This window comes from Pelophylax lessonae (genome assembly GCF_965119305.1).
Source record: "Pelophylax lessonae genome assembly, chromosome: 10".
NCBI lineage: Eukaryota > Metazoa > Chordata > Amphibia > Anura > Ranidae > Pelophylax > Pelophylax lessonae.
Window position 1 is genome coordinate 95,433,830 of NC_138777.1, and position 27,678 is coordinate 95,461,507.

General features: G+C 44.8%; 1 protein-coding gene and 1 pseudogene across 2 annotated transcripts in view; one reads left to right on the forward strand and one right to left on the reverse strand.

The window, feature by feature from the left end:
* Positions 1–27,678, reverse strand: part of CDHR5 (cadherin related family member 5) — a 159,372-nt gene that overhangs the window by 65,523 nt on the left and 66,171 nt on the right. The window lies entirely within an intron of this gene.
* Positions 6–27,628, forward strand: LOC309565520 (annotated as a pseudogene). The gene is made up of 4 exons: positions 6–391; positions 9,306–9,567; positions 9,688–10,722; positions 27,611–27,628. The product of its transcript is annotated as an uncharacterized misc_RNA (transcript).

Consider the following 27,678-nt stretch of genomic DNA (forward strand, 5'->3'; position numbering starts at 1 on the left):
TTATTATGTCTGACAGAGATCTCACAGAATTACCTGCATTTAGTCAAGATAAAGCAGACTCCTTACTTCATTCTGCTCGTCCTGTCAGAGCCCCTCATCCATCCTTGAAGGCAAGGGAGGTTTATGAAGCAAGTAAGGAAGAAACATCTAGTAACCTGACTGCATTATGGGAAAAGACTTTAAGTTGTATAACAGCCACTAATGAAACTAGCAACAATTCTGAGCAATTGAACACTGCTCTCTCAAGGGTTAAGAAGGCATTTGAGAATTATAAAAGACTTTCTGAGAAGTACTATTCCCTATTGTCACATTCCAACATAGAGGAAGCTGCATTGGAATTAAAGGACTTTACTTCTAATGACCCCCAGAGGCATAGCACATATCTTGAATAGTGTTGAGCGAACACGGACTGTATTATTCGTGTTCGTACCGAATAATTGGATTTTTTGTACCCGAACACGGACACGGACACTTTACTGTATGTTCGGGTAAAAATCCGTGTTCGGTCGTTTTATTTCCGGGTTTTGCATGCTTTGGCGCTCTTTTCATGGCGGGCTTTCAACAGCCAATCAACAATCGTTTAACTGGTGTGCCTTAAGCCATCCCAGCCATGCCTGCAAATGTCTCAGTAGCTGTGATTTGCCGTCTGAAGCATGTGACCAAGTCTTTATAAGTTCGAGGCAGCCGCAGCGGCGTCATTATGCTGCTTAGATTCAGGGACAGAGCACACATCAACGTGCTGGCTGCTGATTAGGGAAAGATAGGCAGGAAAAAACCATTTGTGTCCGGATAGAATTGAGGGACAGGTCGGAGTGTTTAGGCAGGGCGAGTTGTAGGCATTTTAGGGATAGAGTCTGCTGAATTATATAGGGTCAGTGTCTTCTACAAACTACAATCGATATTGCTGTGTGGGGGGTGGGGTCTGCACTCAATCCTGATCTACGATCTCTTCTCAATCCTGTTAGGGACAGAGTCTGCTGAATTTTAGGGAAACTGTGTTCTACAAACTACAATCGATATTGCTGTGTGGCGTGGGATTGGAGATAGGCAGGTGTCAGTGATCCACATCCATTTTTCTGTGTGTGAGCTGCAGTGAACACAATCTTTTTGGGCTGCAGTGAACACAATCTTTTTGGGCTGCAGTGAACACAATCTTTTTGGGCTGCAGTGAACACAATCTTTTTGGGCTGCAGTGAACACAATATTTTTGGGGTGCAGTGAACAAAATCTTTTTGGGGTGCAGTGAACACAATCCTTTTTGGTGTGCAGTGAACACAATCTTTGTGGGGTGCAGTGAACAAAATCCTTTGTGGGGTGCAGTGAACACAATCTTTTTGGGGTGCAGTGAACAAAATCCTTTTTGGGGTGCAGTGAACAACATCCTTTTTGGGGTGCAGTGAACACAATCTTTTTGGGGTGCAGTGAACAAAATCCTTTGTGGGGTGCAGTGAACACAATCTTTTTGGGGTGCAGTGAACACAATCTTTTTGGGGTGGAGTGAACAACATCCTTTTTGGGGTGCAGTGAACAAAATCCTTTTTGGGGTGCAGTGAACAAAATCATTTTTGGGGTGCAGTGAACACAATCTTTTTGGGGTGCAGTGAACACAATCTTTGTGGGGTGCAGTGAACACAATCTTTTTGGGGTGGAGTGAACAACATCCTTTTTGGGGTGCAGTGAACAACATCCTTTTTGGGGTGCAGTGAACACAATCTTTTTGGGGTGCAGTGAACACAATCTTTGTGGGGTACAGTGAACAGAATCTTTGTGGGGTGCAGTGAACACAATCTTTGGGGGGTACAGTGAACACAATCTTTGTGAGGTGCAGTGAACACAATCTTTGTGGGGTGCAGTGAACACAATCATTGTGGGGTGCAGTGAACTCAATCTTTGTGGGGTACAGTGAACACAATCTCATACTGAAGGTTTGAGGGTGCTGCCTGTTCCATACTCCCCCTACTCCTCATCTAGCCTTTTAGGGGTACAAACAATAGTAATTGGGGCCTAGTGTGGTTGTGTACGTGTGATATACATACACTTTTTTGGGATCATATTTTCTATTCCGCTATTTAATCAAAAACCTTTGGGGATCAGTTAAATTGGGGGATAGTCTGTGTTGGTACGTGTGAGAGAGATCCACCTTTCCAAGTTGTTGGGGTTCATCTCATACTTCTGAAGGTTTGAGGGTGCTGCCTGTTCCATACTCCCCCTACTCCTAGCCTTTTAGGGGTACAAACAATAGTAATTGGGGCCTAGTGTGGTTGTGTACGTGTGATATACATACACTTTTTTGGGATCATATTTTCTATTCCGCTATTTAATCAAAAACCTTTGGGGATCAGTTAAATTGGGGGATAGTCTGTGTTGGTACGTGTGAGAGAGATCCACCTTTCCAAGTTGTTGAGGTACATCTCATACTTCTGAAGGTTTGAGGGTGCTGCCTGTTCCATACTCCCCCTACTCCTAGCCTTTTAGGGGTACAAACAATAGTAATTGGGGCCTAGTGTGGTTGTGTACGTGTGATATACATACACTTTTTTGGGATCATATTTTCTATTCCGCTATTTAATCAAAAACCTCTGGGGATCAGTTAAATTGGGGGATAGTCTGTGTTGGTACGTGTGAGAGAGATCCACCTTTCCAAGTTGTTGGGGTTCATCTCATACTTCTGAAGGTTTGAGGGTGCTGCCTGTTCCATACTCCCCCTACTCCTAGCCTTTTAGGGGTACAAACAATAGTAATTGGGGCCTAGTGTGGTTGTGTACGTGTGATATACATACACTTTTTTGGGATCATATTTTCTATTCCGCTATTTAATCAAAAACCTTTGGGGATCAGTTAAATTGGGGGATAGTCTGTGTTGGTACGTGTGAGAGAGATCCACCTTTCCAAGTTGTTGAGGTTCATCTCATACTTCTGAAGGTTTGAGGGTGCTGCCTGTTCCATACTCCCCCTACTCCTAGCCTTTTAGGGGTACAAACAATAGTAATTGGGGCCTAGTGTGGTTGTGTACGTGTGATATACATACACTTTTTTGGGATCATATTTTCTATTCCGCTATTTAATCAAAAACCTCTGGGGATCAGTTAAATTGGGGGATAGTCTGTGTTGGTACGTGTGAGAGAGATCCACCTTTCCAAGTTGTTGGGGTTCATCTCATACTTCTGAAGGTTTGAGGGTGCTGCCTGTTCCATACTCCCCCTACTCCTCATCTAGCCTTTTAGGGGTACAAACAATAGTAATTGGGGCCCAGTGTGGTTGTGTACGTGTGATATACATACACTTTTTTGGGATCATATTTTCTATTCCGCTATTTAATCAAAAACCTTTGGGGATCAGTTAAATTGGGGGATAGTCTGTGTCGGTACGTGTGAGAGAGATCCACCTTTCCAAGTTGTTGGGGTTCATCTCATACTTCTGAAGGTTTGAGGGTGCTGCCTGTTCCATACCCCCCCTACTCCTCATCTAGCCTTTTAGGGGTACAAACAATAGTAATTGGGGCCTAGTGTGGTTGTGTACGTGCGAGATACATACACTTTTTTTGATCATATTTCCTACTCCGCTATTCAATAAAAACCTTTGAGGATCAATTGAATTGCGGGATAGTCTGTGTCGGTACGTGTGAGAGAGATCCACCTTTCCAAGTTGTTGGGGTTCATCTCATACTTCTGAAGGTTTGAGGGTGCTGCCTGTTCCATACTCCCCCTACTCCTCATCTAGCCTTTTAGGGGTACAAACAATAGTAATTGGGGCCCAGTGTGGTTGTGTACGTGTGATATACATACACTTTTTTGGGATCATATTTTCTATTCCGCTATTTAATCAAAAACCTTTGGGGATCAGTTAAATTGGGGGATAGTCTGTGTCGGTACGTGTGAGAGAGATCCACCTTTCCAAGTTGTTGGGGTTCATCTCATACTTCTGAAGGTTTGAGGGTGCTGCCTGTTCCATACCCCCCCTACTCCTCATCTAGCCTTTTAGGGGTACAAACAATAGTAATTGGGGCCTAGTGTGGTTGTGTACGTGCGAGATACATACACTTTTTTTGATCATATTTCCTATTCCGCTATTCAATAAAAACCTTTGAGGATCAATTGAATTGCGGGATAGTCTGTGTCGGTACGTGTGAGAGAGATCCACCTTTCCAAGTTGTTGGGGTTCATCTCATACTTCTGAAGGTTTGAGGGTGCTGCCTGTTCCATACTCCCCCTACTCCTCATCTAGCCTTTTAGGGGTACAAACAATAGTAATTGGGGCCTAGTGTGGTTGTGTACGTGTGATATACATACACTTTTTTTGGATCATATTTTCTATTCCGCTATTTAATCAAAAACCTTTGGGGATCAGTTAAATTGGGGGATAGTCTGTGTTGGTACGTGTGAGAGAGATCCACCTTTCCAAGTTGTTGGGGTTCATCTCATACTTCTGAAGGTTTGAGGGTGCTGCCTGTTCCATACTCCCCCTACTCCTCATCTAGCCTTTTAGGGGTACAAACAATAGTAATTGGGGCCCAGTGTGGTTGTGTACGTGTGATATACATACACTTTTTTGGGATCATATTTTCTATTCCGCTATTTAATCAAAAACCTTTGGGGATCAGTTAAATTGGGGGATAGTCTGTGTCGGTACGTGTGAGAGAGATCCACCTTTCCAAGTTGTTGGGGTTCATCTCATACTTCTGAAGGTTTGAGGGTGCTGCCTGTTCCATACTCCCCCTACTCCTCATCTAGCCTTTTAGGGGTACAAACAATAGTAATTGGGGCCCAGTGTGGTTGTGTACGTGTGATATACATACACTTTTTTTGGATCATATTTTCTATTCCGCTATTTAATTTAACTGGGCCTCCATGCGAGACCTGTGTGCCTTGTTGCGCTGTTTTGAGTACTCCACCAACATGGCCAGTGGCAATGACGCCGTTCTCAGCTTAACTATCCCACTTCCATGCCTCCTTGAAAAAACAATTCGGGCGATGATGGAAGAGGATGTGGCACAGGATGAGGAGGAGGAGGAGGATGAAGAGGTAACATTTCCAAGGCTTTCAGGGCAGTCATTCGCAAGGGGCTCCGAGGGTGGGTTCCTGCACACGCAAACGCCAGGGACGCAATTGTCCAGCAGGGGCACAGTTCTGGAGGATGAGGAGGATGAGGAGGAGGAGGAGCTGGAGGAGGAGATGGAACCATGTTCACAGCAGGGTGGCACCCAGGCCAGCTCATGGCCATCACTGGTGCGTGGCTGGGGGGATACAGAGGACACGGACGATACACCTCCCACAGAGGACAGCCTTTCGTTGCCTCTGGGCAGCCTGGCACACATGAGCGATTACATGCTGCAGTGTCTCCACAACGACCGCCGAGTTGCCCACATTCTAACTTGTGCTGATTACTGGGTGGCCACGCTGCTGGATCCCCGTTACAAGGACAACGTACCGTCCTTAATTCACTCACTGGAGCGCGATCGCAAGATGCGCGAGTACAAGCGCACGCTGGTAGACGCCATGCTGCTGGCATTCCCATCTGACAGCGGGGCCACAGTGGAAGCACAAGGCAGAGGAGGAGGAGGAGGAGGTCGCCAACGCAACCAGGGCACCGCCAGCACCTCAGAAGGCAGGGTTAGCATGGCCGAAATGTGGAAAAGCTTTGTCAGCACGCCACAACAAACAGCAGCACCAGCAGCTCAGATGGAACGTCTTAGCAGGAGGCAGCATTTTACCAACATGGTGGAGCAGTATGTGTGCACACGCCTACATGTAGTGAATGACGGGTCTGCCCCCTTCAACTTCTGGGTCTCCAAATTGGGCACATGGCTTGAGCTTGCCCTTTACGCCTTGGAGGTGCTGGCGTGCCCTGCAGCCAGTGTATTATCTGAACGGGTATTTAGCACGGCTGGGGGCGTTATAACAGACAAGCGCAGCCGCCTGTCCAGAGACAATGTGGACAAGCTCACGTTCATTAAAATGAACCAGGCATGGATCCCACGGGACTTTTCCGTACCTTATGCAGAATAGCAATGGATACCGACCTTACCCACCCATTGTTCCATTTTTGCTCTTTCTCACTCTTTTGGGGTGTACCCTCATTTAAAATTTTTGAAAAGAAGCAGTGTTGGCTACCTCGTCCTCCTCCTCAGGGCCAGATTAATGTAGGGGCTATTGGAGCTGCAGCTCCAGGCCCCTACCTTTTATATAGGCCCCGGGTTGGCCATATTCACTGTTACCGCTCTTCTGTCACTTGTAAACACAGAAGTCTGGCTTCTATGCTCGCTTCCCCAGGCAGCACCCTCAGAACCTCCCCACACAGCGTGAAGGCCGGACAAGGAGGGACAGTTGGCGATGCATGGATGTGTTTATGGGCTTCAGAGACAGCATCCCATGTTGAATTAGGCATGCATGGCTGCACCCTTCCTCCTCTGGGTGCATGGCAAGGCACGGCCCTTAAGGCCCTTCAAAATCCTCAGCACCAAGCCCATGATGCTGTTAATCCGGCCCTGGTCCTCCTCCACCGCCGCTTCCACCTACACCGCCCATAGGTGTGCGCAGCCTATTGCATTAAGGTGTGCACCCCAAAGTTGAAATACACATGCATGTGTTTGCCAGCAGGGAGAGTAATGTATCGGGGCCATGTACCTGTAGGCAAGGAGAAATAGAGCAGAGCAGGTCCCAGGGAGATCTTTCCCATCTCCTCACTGGCAATGCTATGTGCCCTAGGTGATTAGGGTGTGCCCAGGCACACCCAGCACACCCTGTGCGCACGCCTATGTCACCGCTAGGCTTGTGACGGTATCAGATTTTCATGCTGCGATTAATTGATTAAGGTTTTGCCACGGTATACGGTATTATCACGGTATTCTATTATTAAATTTAAATTATTAAATTTCCACCTCACTTCAATTTCATTGCTGAATTTAGGGGCTTTGGTTCACTTATGCACATTATTATATAGTCAGTCAGTACAGACTCTGTGAACCAGGCCTAAAATAGGTCATCAAGCAGTGTCTGGCCTAACTGGTGATAACTGGTTCTGGCGCTCGGCTCCGATCCGATGGCCTGGTCATTAAGAGGGCAAATCCTTGTGGTCAAGAAGTGGTTAAACCTGAAGGAGGTGTTGTTTATAAATTACTTTACTATTGCTTTAGGCCTGGTTCACATGTATGCGGGTTGGTGGTTCACATTTGCACAGGCATAGCAGCCCATTGATTTGAATGGGCTGCTATGCCCTCATTTTCCGCAGAAAAATGGTGCATGCAGCATTTTTTTAAAATTCAGTGGCCTTGAAATCCATCCTGCTTTTGCACCATGCGACTAACCTGCAGTTCCTGCTCTGGCAAGCTTTCTGCATTTTTTGTATACGTGGGCACGGCATTTAAAAATAAACAGTTTGCGTGTGCAGCAACGGCAGGTAAGTCGCATGGTGCAAAAGAAGGATGGATTTCATGGCCACTGCATTTTTTTAAATTCTGCATGCACCTTTTTTCAGCTGAAAACGCAGGCATAGCAGCTCAAGCCCATTCACATCAATGGGCTGCTATGCCTGTGCAAATGTGGGCCCCCAACCCGCATACATGTGAACCAGGCCTAAAGCAATAGTAAAGTCATTAATTGGTTAAACCTGCAGGAGGACCGGTGTTTTTATCTATTAATGACTTTACTATTGCTTTAGGCCTGGTTCACATGTATGCGGGTTGGGGGCCCACATTTGCACAGGCATAGCAGCCCATTGATGTGAATGGGCTTGAGCTGCTATGCCTGCGTTTTCAGCTGAAAAAAGGTGCATGCAGAATTTAAAAAAATGCAGTGGCCATGAAATCCATCCTTCTTTTGCACCATGCGACTTACCTGCCGTTGCTGCACACGCAAACTGTTTATTTTTAAATGCCGTGCCCACGTATACAAAAAATGCAGAAAGCTTGCCAGAGCAGGAACTGCAGGTTAGTCGCATGGTGCAAAAGCAGGATGGATTTCAAGGCCACTGAATTTAAAAAAAATGCTGCATGCACCTTTTTTCTGCGGAAAATGAGGGCATAGCAGCCCGTTCAAATCAATGGGCTGCTATGCCTGTGCAAATGTGGGCCGCCAACCCGCATACATGTGAACCGCCAACCCGCATACATGTGAACCACCAACCCGCATACATGTGAACCAGGCCTAAAGCAATAGTAAAGTCATTAATAGATAAAAACACCGGTCCTCCTGCAGGTTTAACCACTTCTGGATCGCAAGGATTTGCCCCTTTAAAGACCAGGCCATCGGATCAGAGCGCCAGGACCAGTCATCACCAGGTAGGCCAGACACTGCTTGATGGCTATATAATAATGTAATGTGGGCTGCTAGGCGTGTGTGTGTGTATATATATATTTATTAGAGCTGCACGATTCTGGCCAAAATGAGAATCACGATTTTTTAGCTTGGAATAAAGATCACGATTCTCTGTGTAACAAAAAAAAAAAAAATTGGGATAACTTTACTGTTACGTTTTTTTTTTTTTTTTTATTCATTAAAGTCTAATCATTGCGTTTGAAAGACTGCTGCGCAAATACAGTGTGACATAAAATATTACAACAATCGCCATTTTATTCTGTAGGGTCTCTGCTAAAAAAATATATAAAATGTTTGGGGGTTCTAAGTACTTTTCTAGCAAAAAAAAAACTGATTTTAACTTGCAAACAGCAAGTGTCAGAAAAAGATCCAGTCTTTAAGAGGTTAAACTTCCTTTCTCCCTGGCGGAGGGAAGGAAAAGATACAAATGTAATCATTTTTGTTTATAGTTAGGAGACTTAATGCTGAAAGGTGTTAGCTGAGTGAGTGAATGAGTCATCCAGCTCACTGAAATGTATCAATTCACAAGTCAGGCAGACTTGACAGAGAAACTCGGTATTTTAAAAATGCCACAATAACAATACCGTGGCTATGCAATACCGCGATATATCGAATTACCGAAAACCGGCATATGTCTAGTCACCGCCACATCCACCACCACCTCAACCTCCCTCCTACTCCATATGGGCCTCGTCCTTCAGAGATGAAGAAGAACATTGTTTTATTTTTCTGTTTTTTTTTGTTGTTTTAAGTTATTTCCCTATCCACATTTGTTTGCAGAGCACTTGCCATGCTCTTAATTATGTTTTGCTGCCATTTGCAGCACTCTAGCCCTTTCCTTTGGTGTTTTAGAGCCATTTTAGTGCCTTAAAGTTCGGGTCCCCATTGACTTCAATGGGGTTCGGTGTCCGGGAAAAGTTCGGTAAAAGTCCGGGACACGGACCCGGACTTTTTTTTAAAGTTCGGCCGAACCCGTCGAACACGGACATCTAGGTGTTCGCTCAACCCTAATCTTGAAGCAAAGGCACAGATAGAAGGTAGATTGGCACAGCTACATGAAACTACATCCTGTAACTCTGCTTCTTCCAGACACTCAGGAAAATCTTCTAGGTCTGCCCGCTCATATCATAAATCTTCTTCTAAGTCGTTGCGGTCCTGCTCTATAAGGTCAATACTGAGCGACCAAATACTCAAAGCTCGCCAAAAGGTTGCAGTAGCCCAGGTTCAAGCCGCCTGCTCTGAAAAAGAAGCAGCCATCAAGGCAGAAGCTAAATGCAAGGAAGCAGAAGCTATATGCAAGGAAGCAGAAGCTAAATGCAAGGAAGCAGAAGCTAAATGCATTCAGGCAAGAATACAAGCAGAAACAGAGGCTCAGCTAGAAATTCTTTAGAAGAATAGAGAAAAGGAAGTAGCTTTAGCAGAGTTATCTGTCTTGGAACAAGCCCTATTGGAAGAAGAAGGAGCAGCTTGTACCAGCTTGGCTGCTTTTCAAGACCCTGTTGAAAGGACCCTACAGTTTGTCTTAACTCAGAACCACGACAATACAGTCCCACTTACAGTTGGAGATTCTTCTCATAATCATCCAGCAAGTGGATCAGAAGGCAATGTGTCGCCAAAGCAAGCTGGTCAACTAGACACACCTACTAACAGAGACCCTCCACAACTACCGCACGTCACAAAATCAAGTGAATCAACCTACGCAGCTCATGTGCCACCACAACCCTATGTGCATAGAGATTACAAGGGCACAGCAGAAGACTACAGAATGAACTCTATACCCCCTTTGATACAGCTCTCTTTTACTTCAAATGCTCAGAGACCTTCAGACGACAGACCCCTACCTAGATTAAACCCATCTGCAACACCTTTCTCTCTACCTACCAGCCAACATCATATAGCAACCATGGTCCAAGACGGAGCACCATCAGTACCCCCTGTGGCTATAAAAACTGAAAGCACTGACATTGCAGAGTTCAGCAAGTATATGATTCGACGAGAGTTGATTACAACTGGACTGTCTAGATTTGATGACCGCCCAGAGAACTACAGGAGTTGGAGATCTACATTTAAGGCGGTAACCAAGAACTTGGACATTGAACCTCAAGCAGAACTTGACTTACTAATAAAGTGGTTGGGGCGTCAATCTTCAGAACAAGTAAAGAGACTTAAATCTGTCTACATTTATAACTTTAAAGCAGGCCTTGATGCTGCCTGGGAACGTCTAGAACAAGACTATGGGAGCCCCGAAGTCATTGAATCTAGCTTATTCCAGAGACTAAACGACTTTCCTAAAATCTCTGTTAAGGACAATCATAAGCTTAGAGAGTTAGGTGACCTCCTTCATGAACTTGAAATTGCTAAGTTAGATCCTAGTTTACCAGGTCTTAGCTATTTAGACACTGCTCAGGGCGTAAATCCTATTGTAGCAAAGTTGCCTAGTTATCTTCAGGGAAAGTGGACTAGTGTAGGATCAAAGTATAAGTATGAGCATCGTGTTTCCTTCCCTCCCTTTTCTTATTTTTCAGAGTTCGTGCGGAAGGTTGCAAGATCTAAGAATGACCCAAGCTTCTTCTATCCAGATACAACCACCATTCCTTTAAGTACTTCAAGGGGTATTGCCACCAACAGTAAATGCAAGGATTTAAGGCATCCTATTGCCGTGAGGAAGACCACGATAGCATCCAACGTCTTAGCTACAGACATTAAAGCTAGCAATCTTAATCAACAGTGTCCTATTCATAATGCGCCACACTCTCTCTCCAAATGTCGTGCATTTAAGGACAAGCCTATTGAAGAACGCAAGTCATTTCTCAAAGAGCATAATATCTGTTTTAAGTGTTGTGCATCCTCCCTTCATTTAGCTAGAGACTGTAAGATCGCCATCAGATGTTCTCTCTGCAACAGTGCCAAACATGTGGACGCTCTTCATTCAGACCTGTTCAAAAGGAAACCTTCACCCGGCAGCAACCCCAAGACTACATCAGATGATGGCGGGGAGAGAACTGAGCAATATGCCGACCCCGTAACCACAAGGTGTACAGAGGTATGTATGTAGCAAGTCTTGTAGGAAGATATGCCTTGTAAGAGTTTTTCCTGAAGGATGTCCACAAAAATCCATAAAAATGTATGCCATACTCGATGATCATAGCAATCGCTCATTGGCCAGTACAGAATTCTTTGACCTATTCAACATTCAAGGAGAGACCTGGTCCTATACCTTGCAGACATGTGCAGGAAAGGTCAATACTTCTGGAAGAAGAGCCCATGGCTTCATAGTTGCAGCAGAATATGAGGACACAGAGTTTCCTCTTCCAACGCTAATCGAATGTGATCAGCTACCGTACAACAGAGAAGAAATCCCCACACCAGAGGTTGCACGTCATCACCCTCATTTGAGTCACATTGCTAACTACATTCCACCACTTAACAAGGATGTTAAGATTTTGATTCTACTAGGGAGAGACATTCCTAGAGTTCATAAAATAAGAGAGTTATGTAACAGTCCAGATGATGCTCCTCAGGCCCAGAAACTTGATCTTGGATGGGTGATAATAGGAGAAGTCTGTTTAGACCAATCTCACAAGCTCTTGGATGTAGCTTCCTACAAAACTAATGTTACCTATCGATTGATGAAATGTCCATTGCACTATTATGTGAAGGAAAGACTTGATTTAAAAAACGAAGTTCCATATCAAGCACTCCAAAGCATTAACTGCAAGCTCACTTCTCAAAAGGACTTTGGTGATTCAGTGTACCAGACTACTCGTGATGACAACAAGATTGCCCCTTCAGTCGAAGACAAGGAGTTCTTCAAGATTATGGATGAAGAGTTCTTCAAGGACAATTCCAACAGTTGGGTACCAAGGCTTACTCTCCCTAACAATCGAGAACAAGCTTTAACCAGATTTGCTGCACTTAAGAAAACTCTCCGTAACAAACCTGAGAAGCGAGAGCACTTTCTAGCATTCATGCAGAAGATTTTAGTGCCAGCAGTTGTCCTCACACAAACCATTTGGTTTTCAGGACCCAAGTTTTTAATGGACCAGTCTTCTACAAACTCAGAAGAAGATATCGATTTCCACCTGGAGGATCCAGATACTGATCCGGAAATCTGGCCTGAAGTTGTAGCATTGAGTTCCAACATCTGCTCAAGAAGAAATTTGGAGGATGAAGATGACTCCACAGATATGGGGGATGGAGCTGATGAATGGATGCAGGCCAAGACTCTGGTTAAGCCTCCGGACCAGCTGGAACTCAGCTAGGCTGGACTTAAGGAGGAATTCACTCATATCCTGACTGCAAACAACCCTCATGCCCTCCAGAACATTGTGAGGTACAGTTTTAAGGAATGGGCCTACAAACCCATTAGCATCGTGGACCAGCTGGCCGTACACTTCTCCCTGGATGGAAACATGTCACACAAAGACTCTGATGAAGCGCGGCGACAGGGGGCGAAGTTGGGAGTCATTGAAGAGACTCAGACCAACGACTCCACAGAGCCGGGAGATAAAGATACAAATAGGAAGTCTGACGCTCAGGCTAGTGAAGAATGGACAGAAGGTGAGGAAATACCATCCAGGAACAAGAAGGAGAGAAAACTGACCAACCAGTTCAATTATAGCGAGAGAGCGTCCCAGAGCATTAACAAACCCCTGCGGGAGCGAGCTTCTCAGACAGAGCCACCTCCAAGGGCCACCTTCTCCGCCACTGCAAACCAGCGGAAATTCAACCCACCACACGCTTCACACATGGGCGGAGCATGGGAACATATGATTGGGATGGCAAGGCGCATACTGGATTCTATGTTGCTTGATGTGAGTTCTTCACGTCTTACCCATGAAGTACTTACTACATTCCTTGCTGAGGTCGCAGCAATAATCAACTCAAGACCGTTGACCGCTGTATCCACAGACCCAGAATGTCCGACTGTTTTAACTCCAGCTGCATTATTGAGCCGGAAAATTGGACAGATCCCAACACCAAAGAGCATCTTTGATGAAAAGGACATATATAAACGTCAATGGAGATACGCTCAATACCTTGCAGATTGTTTCTGGGACAGATGTAGGAGGGAATACCTCACACTTCTCCAAGGACGTAAAAAGTGGCAAACCCAGAAGCCTAACTTAAAGGAAGGGGACCTGGTTCTTCTAAAAGACAAGCAAACCAATCGGATCCAGTGGCCAGTTGGAGTTATTACAAAGGCCATTGCTAGTGATGATGGAAAGGTCCGAAGTGTGGAAGTCAGGATTGTAAAGGACGGGAGCCCAAAAACTTTCCTGAGACCAGTCACTGAGACAGTCCTAATTATGCCTGCTTCCAAAAATTCTGATTCAGTGTTATGTGTAGGAGTCACTTAGACCTCTAGCATAGTTAGCTTAGAGGAGAGGGCTACATAGCATTCTACTGTATGCAATGTTAATTGTATGTTTATGGAAGATAATTGTGTAGTGGTATCTCACGATACCAGGCGGGGAGTGTGCTGCCACGCAGCTTTAACTGTCTAGCAGTTGTTTTTACATGTTATGTTATTCTATGTTATTGGTATCTTCCTTACACCCCTGCTGTTTCTGGCTAGTTGGTTGCTCCCACCTCCATTTTCCTGCTGTAACTCCCATTTTGTTTAGTTGTTATGAGGAGACTGCAGAGTGTGGAAGCTGTGTAACTTCATTGGAAATTTACCTATGGAAAAGTCTCTATGTTTATGCCTTTGCTAACTTGAAGCATAAAGAAGCATTGGAGAACACCTCTGGAGTCTTTATTCATTGAGTAAACTATCTGTTAAAGCCATCATTCAACCTGCTGCACACACTTTCAGACTGGGTCTACAAGGAGGTCACAGGTACAATCGATGCTGAGACAGAACAAAAATATTCAGCAGAGAAAGGAAAGCATCTAAACAACTACACAATAATATTTCTTTATAAAAGCTACTCTAAATAACAAATATGTGAGTATAAGGTATACATAATAATCCTATATTTAAAATGAACCTAAACCCCCAGTTTGGGAGGCTGAGCCGGGTGTCGGTCCATGGTCGTGATGACGCAGTGCCTGGACCAACATCTGTGACATCAGCAGACAGCGGACTTCAGACCGCTCTCTGCTGAAAACGGGTCACAGGAGTGCAGAACGCACTGCACTCCTGTGATCCATAGGAGAGGTACAGCCAAACCAGCTTTCTCCTTTAACTCTTTCCTTGAAAACTGGAAGTTCAGAAAAGCAGCACTGGGAAAGCAAGAGTCAGAAGCATTGAACATTGCATAACCAGGTGCTGGGCTAGTATAGAGACTATAAGGATTGTGTTGCAGCTGCTCTATATGCATCTACCAGACTCATATACTAGTCAGCAGAAGGAGCAAGGAGGCATGAGGAACATTGATGCAGATCACACTGAACTGTGGAAGATGTAATCTGGGGAATAGACTTTGCTATGGAAGTGAATGGGCAAAGGACTACAATCCCAAGAAAAAGACTCTTGGGAGGAACAGAGAGTGAGTCAGTTTTTCTGAGCTGTTGGGCAATAACGTTCTCTTGCTAAGAGTGGGCCGGATCTGCTCCACTGTGTTCACAATCACAGAGGCCTGTGATTGTGAGCCATACAGCTGGGAGCCAGAGTCATCAAGGGGAGAATTTGGTCTGAGTGCAGAGTCTGAGGAATTGCTGACAGTCAAGTATCCGGTTCAGGGTCTGCTGTATGCAAGGGACTGGTGAGTGACTGCTTGCTGTGTTTGAATTATCACAGCTAGCAGAGAGAGAGAGGGACTAATCATCTACCTAGTAGCATTAAACCAATGCATGCAGAGCGTGAAAGGGACAGCATTTTTGCGCACCACCATTAAGACTGGGCCCCACCGAATAGCCAGCAAAATGTTGAGAACCCGGAGCCAATAATCCACTGACTGCTTTACAGGGGACATTTACCTGGTTCTTCATAACCACATGTACCCCTTATAGGTTATATACAGAGTGCACTCTGAAAATTTTACAGACTGTTGTCTATTGCTATTGATACTGTTCATTGCTGATATTGTTCTTCGGCAGATTTATATTCTTGTGGTACAATTGTTAGATAGAGCTGTTCATGCAATTCAATGCTCATAGTTGTTAACATATTTAGAGTGAAAAGGGGAAAAACCCTCCTAAAAAAGACACTCCCATCAATGCATGATTACACAGAGCAGATTAAAAACAATAAAAACAAGGAAAACAATCCATTTCACTAGTTCACATTAAACCACAATATAGTTAACTAGCAGAAAACTCCCATACAGTTAAAAGCCTCCCTGACCTCGCACAGCATGTAAAATATTATGACTAGTGTTGAGCGAACACGGACTGTATTATTCGTGTTCGTACCGAATAATTGGATTTTTTGTACCCGAACACGGACACGGACACTTTACTGTATGTTCGGGTAAAAATCCGTGTTCGGTCGTTTTATTTCCGGGTTTTGCATGCTTTGGCGCTCTTTTCATGGCGGGCTTTCAACAGCCAATCAACAATCGTTTAACTGGTGTGCCTTAAGCCATCCCAGCCATGCCTGCAAATGTCTCAGTAGCTGTGATTGGCCGTCTGAAGCATGTGACCAAGTCTTTATAAGTTCGAGGCAGCCGCAGCGGCGTCATTATGCTGCTTAGATTCAGGGACAGAGCACACATCAACGTGCTGGCTGCTGATTAGGGAAATATAGGCAGGAAAAAACCATTTGTGTCCGGATAGAATTGAGGGACAGGTCGGAGTGTTTAGGCAGGGCGAGTTGTAGGCATTTTAGGGATAGAGTCTGCTGAATTATATAGGGTCAGTGTCTTCTACAAACTACAATCGATATTGCTGTGTGGGGGGTGGGGTGAATCTGCACTCAATCCTGATCTACGATCTCTTCTCAATCCTGTTAGGGACAGAGTCTGCTGAATTTTAGGGAAACTGTGTTCTACAAACTACAATCGATATTGCTGTGTGGTGTGGGATTGGAGATAGGCAGGTGTCAGTGATCCACATCCATTTTTCTGTGTGTGAGCTGCAGTGAACACAATCTTTTTGGGCTGCAGTGAACACAATCTTTTTGGGCTGCAGTGAACACAATCTTTTTGGGCTGCAGTGAACACAATCTTTTTGGGGTGCAGTGAACAAAATCTTTTTGGGGTGCAGTGAACACAATCCTTTTTGGTGTGCAGTGAACACAATCTTTGTGGGGTGCAGTGAACAAAATCCTTTGTGGGGTGCAGTGAACACAATCTTTTTGGGGTGCAGTGAACAAAATCCTTTTTGGGGTGCAGTGAACAACATCCTTTTTGGGGTGCAGTGAACACAATCTTTTTGGGGTGCAGTGAACAAAATCCTTTGTGGGGTGCAGTGAACACAATCTTTTTGGGGTGCAGTGAACACAATCTTTTTGGGGTGGAGTGAACAACATCCTTTTTGGGGTGCAGTGAACAAAATCCTTTTTGGGGTGCAGTGAACAAAATCATTTTTGGGGTGCAGTGAACACAATCTTTTTGGGGTGCAGTGAACACAATCTTTGTGGGGTGCAGTGAACACAATCTTTTTGGGGTGGAGTGAACAACATCCTTTTTGGGGTGCAGTGAACAACATCCTTTTTGGGGTGCAGTGAACACAATCTTTTTGGGGTGCAGTGAACACAATCTTTGTGGGGTACAGTGAACAGAATCTTTGTGGGGTGAAGTGAACACAATCTTTGGGGGGTACAGTGAACACAATCTTTGTGAGGTGCAGTGAACACAATCTTTGTGGGGTGCAGTGAACACAATCATTGTGGGGTGCAGTGAACTCAATCTTTGTGGGGTACAGTGAACACAATCTCATACTGAAGGTTTGAGGGTGCTGCCTGTTCCATACTCCCCCTACTCCTCATCTAGCCTTTTAGGGGTACAAACAATAGTAATTGGGGCCTAGTGTGGTTGTGTACGTGTGATATACATACACTTTTTTGGGATCATATTTTCTATTCCGCTATTTAATCAAAAACCTTTGGGGATCAGTTAAATTGGGGGATAGTCTGTGTTGGTACGTGTGAGAGAGATCCACCTTTCCAAGTTGTTGGGGTTCATCTCATACTTCTGAAGGTTTGAGGGTGCTGCCTGTTCCATACTCCCCCTACTCCTAGCCTTTTAGGGGTACAAACAATAGTAATTGGGGCCTAGTGTGGTTGTGTACGTGTGATATACATACACTTTTTTGGGATCATATTTTCTATTCCGCTATTTAATCAAAAACCTCTGGGGATCAGTTAAATTGGGGGATAGTCTGTGTTGGTACGTGTGAGAGAGATCCACCTTTCCAAGTTGTTGGGGTTCATCTCATACTTCTGAAGGTTTGAGGGTGCTGCCTGTTCCATACTCCCCCTACTCCTAGCCTTTTAGGGGTACAAACAATAGTAATTGGGGCCTAGTGTGGTTGTGTACGTGTGATATACATACACTTTTTTGGGATCATATTTTCTATTCCGCTATTTAATCAAAAACCTTTGGGGATCAGTTAAATTGGGGGATAGTCTGTGTCGGTACGTGTGAGAGAGATCCACCTTTCCAAGTTGTTGGGGTTCATCTCATACTTCTGAAGGTTTGAGGGTGCTGCCTGTTCCATACTCCCCCTACTCCTAGCCTTTTAGGGGTACAAACAATAGTAATTGGGGCCTAGTGTGGTTGTGTACGTGTGATATACATACACTTTTTTGGGATCATATTTTCTATTCCGCTATTTAATCAAAAACCTCTGGGGATCAGTTAAATTGGGGGATAGTCTGTGTTGGTACGTGTGAGAGAGATCCACCTTTCCAAGTTGTTGGGGTTCATCTCATACTTCTGAAGGTTTGAGGGTGCTGCCTGTTCCATACTCCCCCTACTCCTAGCCTTTTAGGGGTACAAACAATAGTAATTGGGGCCTAGTGTGGTTGTGTACGTGTGATATACATACACTTTTTTGGGATCATATTTTCTATTCCGCTATTTAATCAAAAACCTTTGGGGATCAGTTAAATTGGGGGATAGTCTGTGTTGGTACGTGTGAGAGAGATCCACCTTTCCAAGTTGTTGGGGTTCATCTCATACTTCTGAAGGTTTGAGGGTGCTGCCTGTTCCATACTCCCCCTACTCCTAGCCTTTTAGGGGTACAAACAATAGTAATTGGGGCCTAGTGTGGTTGTGTACGTGTGATATACATACACTTTTTTGGGATCATATTTTCTATTCCGCTATTTAATCAAAAACCTTTGGGGATCAGTTAAATTGGGGGATAGTCTGTGTTGGTACGTGTGAGAGAGATCCACCTTTCCAAGTTGTTGGGGTTCATCTCATACTTCTGAAGGTTTGAGGGTGCTGCCTGTTCCATACTCCCCCCTACTCCTAGCCTTTTAGGGGTACAAACAATAGTAATTGGGGCCTAGTGTGGTTGTGTACGTGTGATATACATACACTTTTTTGGGATCATATTTTCTATTCCGCTATTTAATCAAAAACCTTTGGGGATCAGTTAAATTGGGGGATAGTCTGTGTTGGTACGTGTGAGAGAGATCCACCTTTCCAAGTTGTTGGGGTTCATCTCATACTTCTGAAGGTTTGAGGGTGCTGCCTGTTCCATACTCCCCCTACTCCTAGCCTTTTAGGGGTACAAACAATAGTAATTGGGGCCTAGTGTGGTTGTGTACGTGTGATATACATACACTTTTTTGGGATCATATTTTCTATTCCGCTATTTAATCAAAAACCTTTGGGGATCAGTTAAATTGGGGGATAGTCTGTGTTGGTACGTGTGAGAGAGATCCACCTTTCCAAGTTGTTGGGGTTCATCTCATACTTCTGAAGGTTTGAGGGTGCTGCCTGTTCCATACTCCCCCCTACTCCTAGCCTTTTAGGGGTACAAACAATAGTAATTGGGGCCTAGTGTGGTTGTGTACGTGTGATATACATACACTTTTTTGGGATCATATTTTCTATTCCGCTATTTAATCAAAAACCTTTGGGGATCAGTTAAATTGGGGGATAGTCTGTGTTGGTACGTGTGAGAGAGATCCACCTTTCCAAGTTGTTGGGGTTCATCTCATACTTCTGAAGGTTTGAGGGTGCTGCCTGTTCCATACTCCCCCTACTCCTAGCCTTTTAGGGGTACAAACAATAGTAATTGGGGCCTAGTGTGGTTGTGTACGTGTGATATACATACACTTTTTTGGGATCATATTTTCTATTCCGCTATTTAATCAAAAACCTTTGGGGATCAGTTAAATTGGGGGATAGTCTGTGTTGGTACGTGTGAGAGAGATCCACCTTTCCAAGTTGTTGGGGTTCATCTCATACTTCTGAAGGTTTGAGGGTGCTGCCTGTTCCATACTCCCCCTACTCCTAGCCTTTTAGGGGTACAAACAATAGTAATTGGGGCCTAGTGTGGTTGTGTACGTGTGATATACATACACTTTTTTGGGATCATATTTTCTATTCCGCTATTTAATCAAAAACCTTTGGGGATCAGTTAAATTGGGGGATAGTCTGTGTTGGTACGTGTGAGAGAGATCCACCTTTCCAAGTTGTTGGGGTTCATCTCATACTTCTGAAGGTTTGAGGGTGCTGCCTGTTCCATACTCCCCCTACTCCTAGCCTTTTAGGGGTACAAACAATAGTAATTGGGGCCTAGTGTGGTTGTGTACGTGTGATATACATACACTTTTTTGGGATCATATTTTCTATTCCGCTATTTAATCAAAAACCTTTGGGGATCAGTTAAATTGGGGGATAGTCTGTGTTGGTACGTGTGAGAGAGATCCACCTTTCCAAGTTGTTGGGGTTCATCTCATACTTCTGAAGGTTTGAGGGTGCTGCCTGTTCCATACTCCCCCCTACTCCTAGCCTTTTAGGGGTACAAACAATAGTAATTGGGGCCTAGTGTGGTTGTGTACGTGTGATATACATACACTTTTTTGGGATCATATTTTCTATTCCGCTATTTAATCAAAAACCTTTGGGGATCAGTTAAATTGGGGGATAGTCTGTGTTGGTACGTGTGAGAGAGATCCACCTTTCCAAGTTGTTGGGGTTCATCTCATACTTCTGAAGGTTTGAGGGTGCTGCCTGTTCCATACTCCCCCTACTCCTAGCCTTTTAGGGGTACAAACAATAGTAATTGGGGCCTAGTGTGGTTGTGTACGTGTGATATACATACACTTTTTTGGGATCATATTTTATATTCCGCTATTTAATCAAAAACCTTTGGGGATCAGTTAAATTGGGGGATAGTCTGTGTTGGTACGTGTGAGAGAGATCCACCTTTCCAAGTTGTTGGGGTTCATCTCATACTTCTGAAGGTTTGAGGGTGCTGCCTGTTCCATACTCCCCCTACTCCTAGCCTTTTAGGGGTACAAACAATAGTAATTGGGGCCTAGTGTGGTTGTGTACGTGTGATATACATACACTTTTTTGGGATCATATTTTCTATTCCGCTATTTAATCAAAAACCTTTGGGGATCAGTTAAATTGGGGGATAGTCTGTGTTGGTACGTGTGAGAGAGATCCACCTTTCCAAGTTGTTGGGGTTCATCTCATACTTCTGAAGGTTTGAGGGTGCTGCCTGTTCCATACTCCCCCTACTCCTAGCCTTTTAGGGGTACAAACAATAGTAATTGGGGCCTAGTGTGGTTGTGTACGTGTGATATACATACACTTTTTTGGGATCATATTTTCTATTCCGCTATTTAATCAAAAACCTTTGGGGATCAGTTAAATTGGGGGATAGTCTGTGTTGGTACGTGTGAGAGAGATCCACCTTTCCAAGTTGTTGGGGTTCATCTCATACTTCTGAAGGTTTGAGGGTGCTGCCTGTTCCATACTCCCCCTACTCCTAGCCTTTTAGGGGTACAAACAATAGTAATTGGGGCCTAGTGTGGTTGTGTACGTGTGATATACATACACTTTTTTGGGATCATATTTTCTATTCCGCTATTTAATCAAAAACCTTTGGGGATCAGTTAAATTGGGGGATAGTCTGTGTTGGTACGTGTGAGAGAGATCCACCTTTCCAAGTTGTTGGGGTTCATCTCATACTTCTGAAGGTTTGAGGGTGCTGCCTGTTCCATACTCCCCCTACTCCTAGCCTTTTAGGGGTACAAACAATAGTAATTGGGGCCTAGTGTGGTTGTGTACGTGTGATATACATACACTTTTTTGGGATCATATTTTCTATTCCGCTATTTAATCAAAAACCTTTGGGGATCAGTTAAATTGGGGGATAGTCTGTGTTGGTACGTGTGAGAGAGATCCACCTTTCCAAGTTGTTGGGGTTCATCTCATACTTCTGAAGGTTTGAGGGTGCTGCCTGTTCCATACTCCCCCTACTCCTAGCCTTTTAGGGGTACAAACAATAGTAATTGGGGCCTAGTGTGGTTGTGTACGTGTGATATACATACACTTTTTTGGGATCATATTTTCTATTCCGCTATTTAATCAAAAACCTTTGGGGATCAGTTAAATTGGGGGATAGTCTGTGTTGGTACGTGTGAGAGAGATCCACCTTTCCAAGTTGTTGGGGTTCATCTCATACTTCTGAAGGTTTGAGGGTGCTGCCTGTTCCATACCCCCCCTACTCCTCTTCTAGCCTTTTAGGGGTACAAACAATAGTAATTGGGGCCTAGTGTGGTTGTGTACGTGCGAGATACATACACTTTTTTTGATCATATTTCCTATTCCGCTATTCAATAAAAACCTTTGAGGATCAATTGAATTGCGGGATAGTCTGTGTCGGTACGTGTGAGAGAGATCCACCTTTCCAAGTTGTTGGGGTTCATCTCATACTTCTGAAGGTTTGAGGGTGCTGCCTGTTCCATACTCCCCCTACTCCTAGCCTTTTAGGGGTACAAACAATAGTAATTGGGGCCTAGTGTGGTTGTGTACGTGTGATATACATACACTTTTTTTGGATCATATTTTCTATTCCGCTATTTAATCAAAAACCTTTGGGGATCAGTTAAATTGGGGGATAGTCTGTGTCGGTACGTGTGAGAGAGATCCACCTTTCCAAGTTGTTGGGGTTCATCTCATACTTCTGAAGGTTTGAGGGTGCTGCCTGTTCCATACCCCCCCTACTCCTCATCTAGCCTTTTAGGGGTACAAACAATAGTAATTGGGGCCTAGTGTGGTTGTGTACGTGCGAGATACATACACTTTTTTTGATCATATTTCCTATTCCGCTATTCAATAAAAACCTTTGAGGATCAATTGAATTGCGGGATAGTCTGTGTCGGTACGTGTGAGAGAGATCCACCTTTCCAAGTTGTTGGGGTTCATCTCATACTTCTGAAGGTTTGAGGGTGCTGCCTGTTCCATACTCCCCCTACTCCTCATCTAGCCTTTTAGGGGTACAAACAATAGTAATTGGGGCCCAGTGTGGTTGTGTACGTGTGATATACATACACTTTTTTTGGATCATATTTTCTATTCCGCTATTTAATTTAACTGGGCCTCCATGCGAGACCTGTGTGCCTTGTTGCGCTGTTTTGAGTACTCCACCAACATGGCCAGTGGCAATGACGCCGTTCTCAGCTTAACTATCCCACTTCTATGCCTCCTTGAAAAAACAATTCGGGCGATGATGGAAGAGGATGTGGCACAGGATGAGGAGGAGGAGGAGGATGAAGAGGTAACATTTCCAAGGCTTTCAGGGCAGTCATTCGCAAGGGGCTCCGAGGGTGGGTTCCTGCACACGCAAACGCCAGGGACGCAATTGTCCAGCAGGGGCACAGTTCTGGAGGATGAGGAGGATGAGGAGGAGGAGGAGCTGGAGGAGGAGATGGAACCATGTTCACAGCAGGGTGGCACCCAGGCCAGCTCATGGCCATCACTGGTGCGTGGCTGGGGGGATACAGAGGACACGGACGATACACCTCCCACAGAGGACAGCCTTTCGTTGCCTCTGGGCAGCCTGGCACACATGAGCGATTACATGCTGCAGTGTCTCCACAACGACCGCCGAGTTGCCCACATTCTAACTTGTGCTGATTACTGGGTGGCCACGCTGCTGGATCCCCGTTACAAGGACAACGTACCGTCCTTAATTCACTCACTGGAGCGCGATCGCAAGATGCGCGAGTACAAGCGCACGCTGGTAGACGCCATGCTGCTGGCATTCCCATCTGACAGCGGGGCCACAGTGGAAGCACAAGGCAGAGGAGGAGGAGGAGGAGGTCGCCAACGCAACCAGGGCACCGCCAGCACCTCAGAAGGCAGGGTTAGCATGGCCGAAATGTGGAAAAGCTTTGTCAGCACGCCACAACAAACAGCAGCACCAGCAGCTCAGATGGAACGTCTTAGCAGGAGGCAGCATTTTACCAACATGGTGGAGCAGTATGTGTGCACACGCCTACATGTAGTGAATGACGGGTCTGCCCCCTTCAACTTCTGGGTCTCCAAATTGGGCACATGGCTTGAGCTTGCCCTTTACGCCTTGGAGGTGCTGGCGTGCCCTGCAGCCAGTGTATTATCTGAACGGGTATTTAGCACGGCTGGGGGCGTTATAACAGACAAGCGCAGCCGCCTGTCCAGAGACAATGTGGACAAGCTCACGTTCATTAAAATGAACCAGGCATGGATCCCACGGGACTTTTCCGTACCTTATGCAGAATAGCAATGGATACCGACCTTACCCACCCATTGTTCCATTTTTGCTCTTTCTCACTCTTTTGGGGTGTACCCTCATTTAAAATTTTTGAAAAGAAGCAGTGTTGGCTACCTCGTCCTCCTCCTCAGGGCCAGATTAATGTAGGGGCTATTGGAGCTGCAGCTCCAGGCCCCTACCTTTTATATAGGCCCCGGGTTGGCCATATTCACTGTTACCGCTCTTCTGTCACTTGTAAACACAGAAGTCTGGCTTCTATGCTCGCTTCCCCAGGCAGCACCCTCAGAACCTCCCCACACAGCGTGAAGGCCGGACAAGGAGGGACAGTTGGCGATGCATGGATGTGTTTATGGGCTTCAGAGACAGCATCCCATGTTGAATTAGGCATGCATGGCTGCACCCTTCCTCCTCTGGGTGCATGGCAAGGCACGGCCCTTAAGGCCCTTCAAAATCCTCAGCACCAAGCCCATGATGCTGTTAATCCGGCCCTGGTCCTCCTCCACCGCCGCTTCCACCTACACCGCCCATAGGTGTGCGCAGCCTATTGCATTAAGGTGTGCACCCCAAAGTTGAAATACACATGCATGTGTTTGCCAGCAGGGAGAGTAATGTATCGGGGCCATGTACCTGTAGGCAAGGAGAAATAGAGCAGAGCAGGTCCCAGGGAGATCTTTCCCATCTCCTCACTGGCAATGCTATGTGCCCTAGGTGATTAGGGTGTGCCCAGGCACACCCAGCACACCCTGTGCGCACGCCTATGTCACCGCTAGGCTTGTGACGGTATCAGATTTTCATGCTGGGATTAATTGATTAAGGTTTTGCCACGGTATACGGTATTATCACGGTATTCTATTATTAAATTTAAATTATTAAATTTCCACCTCACTTCAATTTCATTGCTGAATTTAGGGGCTTTGGTTCACTTATGCACATTATTATATAGTCAGTCAGTACAGACTCTGTGAACCAGGCCTAAAATAGGTCATCAAGCAGTGTCTGGCCTAACTGGTGATAACTGGTTCTGGCGCTCGGCTCCGATCCGATGGCCTGGTCATTAAGAGGGCAAATCCTTGTGGTCAAGAAGTGGTTAAACCTGAAGGAGGTGTTGTTTATAAATTACTTTACTATTGCTTTAGGCCTGGTTCACATGTATGCGGGTTGGTGGTTCACATTTGCACAGGCATAGCAGCCCATTGATTTGAATGGGCTGCTATGCCCTCATTTTCCGCAGAAAAAAGGTGCATGCAGCATTTTTTTAAAATTCAGTGGCCTTGAAATCCATCCTGCTTTTGCACCATGCGACTAACCTGCAGTTCCTGCTCTGGCAAGCTTTCTGCATTTTTTGTATACGTGGGCACGGCATTTAAAAATAAACAGTTTGCGTGTGCAGCAACGGCAGGTAAGTCGCATGGTGCAAAAGAAGGATGGATTTCATGGCCACTGCATTTTTTTAAATTCTGCATGCACCTTTTTTCAGCTGAAAACGCAGGCATAGCAGCTCAAGCCCATTCACATCAATGGGCTGCTATGCCTGTGCAAATGTGGGCCCCCAACCCGCATACATGTGAACCAGGCCTAAAGCAATAGTAAAGTCATTAATTGGTTAAACCTGCAGGAGGACCGGTGTTTTTATCTATTAATGACTTTACTATTGCTTTAGGCCTGGTTCACATGTATGCGGGTTGGGGGCCCACATTTGCACAGGCATAGCAGCCCATTGATGTGAATGGGCTTGAGCTGCTATGCCTGCGTTTTCAGCTGAAAAAAGGTGCATGCAGAATTTAAAAAAATGCAGTGGCCATGAAATCCATCCTTCTTTTGCACCATGCGACTTACCTGCCGTTGCTGCACACGCAAACTGTTTATTTTTAAATGCCGTGCCCACGTATACAAAAAATGCAGAAAGCTTGCCAGAGCAGGAACTGCAGGTTAGTCGCATGGTGCAAAAGCAGGATGGATTTCAAGGCCACTGAATTTAAAAAAAATGCTGCATGCACCTTTTTTCTGCGGAAAATGAGGGCATAGCAGCCCGTTCAAATCAATGGGCTGCTATGCCTGTGCAAATGTGGGCCGCCAACCCGCATACATGTGAACCGCCAACCCGCATACATGTGAACCACCAACCCGCATACATGTGAACCAGGCCTAAAGCAATAGTAAAGTCATTAATAGATAAAAACACCGGTCCTCCTGCAGGTTTAACCACTTCTGGATCGCAAGGATTTGCCCCTTTAAAGACCAGGCCATCGGATCAGAGCGCCAGGACCAGTCATCACCAGGTAGGCCAGACACTGCTTGATGGCTATATAATAATGTAATGTGGGCTGCTAGGCGTGTGTGTGTGTATATATATATTTATTAGAGCTGCACGATTCTGGCCAAAATGAGAATCACGATTTTTTAGCTTGGAATAAAGATCACGATTCTCTCACGATTCTCTGTGTAACAAAAAAAAAAAAAATTGGGATAACTTTACTGTTACGTTTTTTTTTTTTTTTTTATTCATTAAAGTCTAATCATTGCGTTTGAAAGACTGCTGCGCAAATACAGTGTGACATAAAATATTACAACAATCGCCATTTTATTCTGTAGGGTCTCTGCTAAAAAAATATATAAAATGTTTGGGGGTTCTAAGTACTTTTCTAGCAAAAAAAAAACTGATTTTAACTTGCAAACAGCAAGTGTCAGAAAAAGATCCAGTCTTTAAGAGGTTAAACTTCCTTTCTCCCTGGCAGAGGGAAGGAAAAGATACAAATGTAATCATTTTTGTTTATAGTTAGGAGACTTAATGCTGAAAGGTGTTAGCTGAGTGAGTGAATGAGTCATCCAGCTCACTGAAATGTATCAATTCACAAGTCAGGCAGACTTGACAGAGAAACTCGGTATTTTAAAAATGCCACAATAACAATACCGTGGCTATGCAATACCGCGATATATCGAATTACCGAAAACCGGCATATGTCTAGTCACCGCCACATCCACCACCACCTCAACCTCCCTCCTACTCCATATGGGCCTCGTCCTTCAGAGATGAAGAAGAACATTGTTTTATTTTTCTGTTTTTTTTTGTTGTTTTAAGTTATTTCCCTATCCACATTTGTTTGCAGAGCACTTGCCATGCTCTTAATTACGTTTTGCTGCCATTTGCAGCACTCTAGCCCTTTCCTTTGGTGTTTTAGAGCCATTTTAGTGCCTTAAAGTTCGGGTCCCCATTGACTTCAATGGGGTTCGGTGTCCGGGAAAAGTTCGGTAAAAGTCCGGGACACGGACCCGGACTTTTTTTTAAAGTTCGGCCGAACCCGTCGAACACGGACATCTAGGTGTTCGCTCAACCCTAATTATGACCAATAGTGTTTAAATAAATAATCTAAAACGACTAACAAGTATACCTTATATAAGCATGAAGTTCTCTGTATAATAATATTGCAACACAGTGCAAGATTATTATGTGAAACAGTAGGATAAAAAATAATTGCTACATACTATGGGGTTGTTTTACTAAAACTGCAAAAATTGGGTGCATCCCTGCAGAGAAACCAATCAGCTTCCATGTTTTTTTGTCAAAGCTTTATTGGACAAGCTGAAGCTAGAAGATGACTGGCTACCATGCATATCTGCACTGGGTCTGGAAGCATTTCAGAAAATTAAAGTAGAATTAAAATAATTTTTTTTTTCCATTTCAGATGAAGAGGGAACTATAACTCCAGTCAGTTTTTTTTTGTCATCTGTATCCCATTGGGGAGATTTTCCT